The following is a 6000-nucleotide window of genomic DNA, read 5'->3' as shown; positions in this document are numbered from 1 at the left end:
GAAGGATATGGCAACTCGGCATCCACTCCTTCAGTTCTTTTCTGCTTGGGTGAGTCGACTTGAAAAAAAGGCACAAGGATGAAGCTTATTGTCACTCTTGGCCTTTTGAGACAAAGACAAATACAAATTTTGTTCAGCATCTCTCGTAGAACATCATTAATGAATGCCTGGAAGATGGCTGGGGCATTGACTAGACCAAAGGGCATTACCTGATACTCATAGTGGCCAGTTGGGGTGTTGAACGCCGTCTTCCACTCATCCCCAGCACGGATCCTGACCAGGTGGTAGGCATTCCTAAGATCCAGTTTGGTGAATATTGTGGCACCTTGTAGAAGTTCAAAGGCAGAGGTCATCAATGGCAGTGGGTAACGATTCTTTATAGTGATACGATTTAAACCCTGGTAGTCAATACATGGACGGAGACTGTCATCCTTCTTTCCCACAAAGAAAAACCCAGCGCCTGCCGGTGAGGTTGAAGGGCGGATGAATCCAATGTCAACAGCCTTGTTGATATATTCCTCCATTGCGGCTCTTTCTGGGGCAGACAACGAGAATAGCCTCCCTCGAGGTGGACAAGTGCCAGGATGCAGTTCAATGGCACAATCATACAGTCTATGGGGAGGAAGAGAGGCAGCACGTTCCTTGCTGAACACGTCACAGAGGTCTGCATACTCTTGGGGGACACGGGATAACTCGGGAGAGGTAGCAAGATCTGTGGAAGCCACTTGTCTCAGTCCAGATATAGCCAGGCTCTCGTTGGATGGGGAGGTTGCCTGTGGCTCAAGAGGATGGCAGAGAGACAAGCCAGACACACAGCCACACAGCAGTTAGGCCCACACTCACTTATCTGGTTGGAAGACCAGTCCATTTTTGGATTATGCAGAGCTAGCCAAGGATACCCAAGGATCAAAGGGAACTCGGGAGAATTAATAAAAAAAAACTATCTCTTCTATATGAGAACCTACTTGAAAATAGAGGAATGTGGTGCACTGGCTTACCTGGCCAGGACCTAGGTGCCTTCCATCCAATGCGGTAACAGTTAAAGGGTCATGGAGAGTGATGGGCTGAATCTTTAACTGTGTTGCCAATGCGGAATCCATGAAATTTCCTGCAGCACCAGAGTCTATGAAAGCCATGAGCTTGTGACGTTCATTGCCCCAGGAAATTGAGACATCAACCAAAAGGCCCGAAGCTGCTGGTCGGGGGTAAGTAATTACTCTCGTCCCAGGCCCCCTCTTCTTGGGCGAGAGCTGCCTTTTCCCGCCAGTTCAGGACAATTGGACCGGAAGTGACCGGACTCACCACAGTACAGGCAACACTTATCCCTCATTCGTCTCCCTCTCAGCCTGTGATAACCGGGTTCTTCCCAGCTGCATTGGCTCCTCAGGACACCCAATCAGTGAGGAAGTTTCCACAAAACCAGTGGGGGTGTGGATCGCGGGTAGTCGAGTCTCATGACAACGTTCACTTTGACGATCTCGAATGCAGTTGTCCAGTCTGATGGCAACATCAATTAGAGACTCCAAATCAGGGGCTGGGTCTCTGTAGGCCAGCATATCCTTTAACTCACATGATCGAGCACGATGGAATGTAGCTTTCAGGGCTCGCTGATCCCATTCACTCTCTGTAGCCAGGGTGCGGAACTCGATAGCAAATTCTGCAACACTGCAGGTTCCTTGTGCAAGTTGAAGAAGTCGATGATCAACCTCTGCTCCACTAACAGGGTGGTGGAAGACCTTCCTCATCTCAGCTATGAAGAGATCACTGTTAGACGTGAGAGGAGACCTCCTCTCCCAAAGAGCTGTAGCCCAATCCAGTGCCTTTCCAACAAGAAGGGTTATCATATAAACCACTCTGCTGCTCTCTGTAGGGAAACTGTTAGGTTGCAGTTGGAAAGCAAGGGTACACTGGGTAATGAATCCTCGACATCTCTCTGGGTTCCCATCATACCTCTCAAGGGCTGGAAGTCTAGGTTCGAGCAGGGAACCAGGTGGTGGAGCAGTACCTTGGGACTGGGCTGGCAGAATTGGAGCAATTTGAGGTATGGACTGGGTCTGTGGGTCTGTAAAGGCTTGAGATATGGATTGAAGTCTCAGATGCTGCAGAATCTCAGTCAGGATTTGTTCATGCTTATGAATGGCCGCAGCTTGGCTAGGCTTCTTCTGCTGGGTCTACTTCCATGGTTCAGTCTTGCTGTCATGAAAGACTGGCATGAGGTGTCTCGAACCCAGGCCTCCCAGTCAGGGAATGCTAGGTCTCTACCTCTGGTCTACTGGGAGGAACAGTTTCTTAGAAGACCCATGTGCAGAAGGAAGAGCAAACTCAGAGCTCTAGACTGACTAAAAAAATACTTGTCATCCAGTTTTTTATATCGACTATGCATTCCATTCATTTTTTAAGTTGGTGTGATTCACCGGGCCGCGAAGAAATATAGAGCTGAGTATCATCAGCATAACAGTGAAAGCTAACACTATGTTTCCTGATGATATCTCCAAAGGGTAACATATAATACGTGAATAGCGTTCACTAGTGAGTAGCGAGTTCACTAGTGAGTATACGTGAGTAGCGGCCCTAGTACCGAGCCTTGAGGTACTCCATACTGCACTTGTGATCAATATGGTACCTCTTCATTCACTGCTACGAATTGATGGCGGTCATATAAGTAAGATTTAAACCATGCTAATGCAATTCCATTAATGCCAACAAAGTGTTGAAGTCTATGCAAAAGAATGTTGTGATCAATTGTGTCAAACGCAACACTAAGATCAACAAATCACAAGGGTACAAAAACTGTACCCTTGAGGTTACAGTCCCAGTGACAAGCCATTGTACCCCTAAAGGTACAATTATGCATTTTATTTTCTGAGAGTGCACTCAGATTCCCCACGCAAGTTATTTTTTTAACTCAAATGCTGCACGTATCCCTCAAATACAGTGTAAAAAAGCTTATGTTCCCACAGTGCATGTATAATTATTTAGCACTCATTTAAAACAGTTGGGTTAAAAATGACAGGCGTGTTATATGGCACTAAACTTTTAAAAATAAAGGTACTTCACAGTGCCATATAAAATAACCTTTTTGTCTAAATGGTTCCATAAATATCCTGAAAAATGTTCGACCCATAACATCTGAAGAACCTTTCTGTTTCACAAAAGGATATTTGTGGTGAAAGAAACATATTATTATAAAAGGGTAAGAAAGAAATGGTTCTTTTATATGGTTCTTGGACTGAAAGGTTCTTTGTGGAACCAAAAACTGACATCGCTGACAAGAACCTTTTGAAGTACCTTCATTTTTAAGAGTGTAACCTGGGCTGGGTTATTGTTACCCAATGCGTTAGAGAAGTAAGTTTATTTTACCAATTAAATTGGGTTATAAACTAAGTAATTTGTTGGGTTATTTGGCCAAAATGTTACTTTAACCATTCTATTATTATTATTATTATGAAAATACAGCATTTCAGGACAGTATTTGCATACTGTATATTTAAAAAATTGCTTTATTTCCATTACATTTACAATACAGCTGCAAAGACGTCCATTGAATCACATTAATTTGTTGCTGTTGTTTCTAACTATATTCCATTAGTTGCAGTAATTATTACTTGCAATGTTAAAGGGGGGTGAAATGCTCGTTTTCACTCAATATCCTGTTAATCTTGAGTACCTATAGAGTAGTACTGCATCCTTCATAACTTCAAAAAGTCTTTAGTTTTATTATATTCATAAGAGAAAGATAGTCTGTACCAATTTTTCCCGGAAAAACACGACCGGCTGGAGGCGTGACGTGTGGGCGGAGCTAAAGAATCACGATCGCCAGTAGGCTTTTGCGTTGAGAGCGTTTGGAAGCTGACATTACCTTGAGGAAAAAACCATCATCCAAAACAAACCATGACTAACAGTCAGATTCAGCCATTTATTTATGATCCAGAATCAGATCCCAAGGCTGAAACTGAACGAGAGCAGCAGCAGCAACGACTCGCTCCGAGCGGGGCTCGAACCCGGGTCTCCGATGGGAGGCGGACGCAATAACAAGGAGGCAGAGATATTTGAAGCAGTTTTACTCACCGCCTGCGGTTCCAACACACGATCGTGACCCTTTTTCGTTGGGATTGCATCATCCTTAAGAAATAAACGATATGCAAATCCGTCGTCAAACTGGGCCTTGTTTGTAAAACAAGCATTTTCGAAATGCAGGGAACAAACACTTGCACAACTCCGTTGATGCTCTGTAAAAATAAACTCCATCCACTGGTCCCTTAATGCTGTTTTTTCTTTGGTAATCTGTGCAGAGTTGTCTTGCCTTGGCAACCAAAAACACACTCCTTTTGTGACATTTCGCGACGCTCTCGCTCTGCCTCTGATCAGTGAAGTCTGTTGTGCTCTCAGTGCTCTGCTATACGGGAGCGCGCGCTCTTCCGGGAGAAGTGCCCTTAAGACCCATATGAGGAAATTCCGCTCCATCTAACGTCACACAGAGCCATACTCGAAAAAAACTTTCCGAAACTTGTGACAAACCGGAAGGAGTATTTTTGGAACAGAAATACTCCTTCAAACGTACAACTTAATTTTTGAAACTTTGTCCATGTTTAGCATGGGAATCCAACTCTTTAACAGTGTAAAAAACTCAATATGCATGAAATAGCATTTCACCCCCCCTTTAAAGTTTACAGGAATCAGAATCACAATTTGTCTTTCATATGAAGGTAAATTATCTTTGTATGTTTGTTCAGCTGAAGAAAAACAGGTTTTGAACATCTATCTATCATCAAATATCTGTTTATTTCATATGTAACCTAATCAATGTTTCTTTGGATGTTTATATAATGGACACATTAGCAGTCCCCACAACTGAAGAAGAAACAGGCCCAAACTGATTTCATGTCTTCAAAAACATATTTTTATGTATATACAAATATTGAAAACAAAAATTATCATTAAAAGATTAAATGTTGCACTTACAATGCAAAAATGACTCTGGAAGGTGTTAAATTCAATCCATGAAAATCTGTAAGTTTTTACTTAAAGGTACAGGTTGTATGACTAGCCACGAGAGGGCGCACTACCAAAACAATAACAATCACGTTGTTTGATGACGGTAAGAAGTAGCGCGGAATGATGGCATTTGTTGTCTTCTACCAACCGTTGACGGCCATCAATCAGACGGAAAGATAAATCATGAATTTAATGCGAGTTCAATGATTTGCGTGAGTAGATTACATACAAAGTCAATATAAAGGCGCAATCAGACTATGGATCAGACGTGTCCTTGCGCAGGTCTAGAGAGGCGATGCCCCGCGTTTGGTGTGTATACCCCATAATAGTAATCTTGTTGATCGTTATAATAGCATACATTTTCTGTAAAGATACGAATCAAAACAACTCAGCTGTCGAGTAAAACACAAGCGAGAACAGCATCTTTTTCTAGTTGAAGTTTGTCACGAAGCTCTCTCCATCTAGAAAGTGCAACATCGATATTGATCCTAGCTCTTTCTTGTCCCAAACTCTTCTTGGTTCGTTTGGTTGGCCCGTATGTTTTCATTTACGGGAGCTGTCCTTGTCGACATAACCAGTGGAAGACTCCACCCTGAGCACGTCCGATCTCGGAAGCTAAGCAGGGTCGGGCCTGGTTAGTACTTGGATGGGAGACCGCCTGGGAATACCAGGTGCCGTAAGCTTTTGCTTTTCCTTCAGCTAACACGCTTTTCCAAGGCTCAGCTTTCATTCAAGTTCCTTTACACTTCTAAACGGATTTGCTGCTGCTTGTTTTTTGTTTGTTTTTTCTTCTCTGTGCCATCTTTCTGCTTGCGGTGTGACAAAGGACAGCTCAGCCTCGTCATTCTTCCTTTCTCCTGCAGGAGGCGATAGATTAATTTAATAATGACATTGGTGAGAGATGGGAGGAGGTAAAAAAATTAATTAAAGCTTTAAGCATAAGGTATAGTAAGAAAAGAAAAGAGAGGATGATGAAAGAGGAAAGGGAGCTCAGAGAACCAGTGA

The sequence above is a fragment of the Carassius auratus genome, chromosome 17 (genome assembly GCF_003368295.1).
Source record: "Carassius auratus strain Wakin chromosome 17, ASM336829v1, whole genome shotgun sequence".
In the NCBI taxonomy this organism is placed as follows: Eukaryota; Metazoa; Chordata; class Actinopteri; order Cypriniformes; family Cyprinidae; genus Carassius; species Carassius auratus.
Note: the sequence above shows the minus strand (reverse complement) of the source record.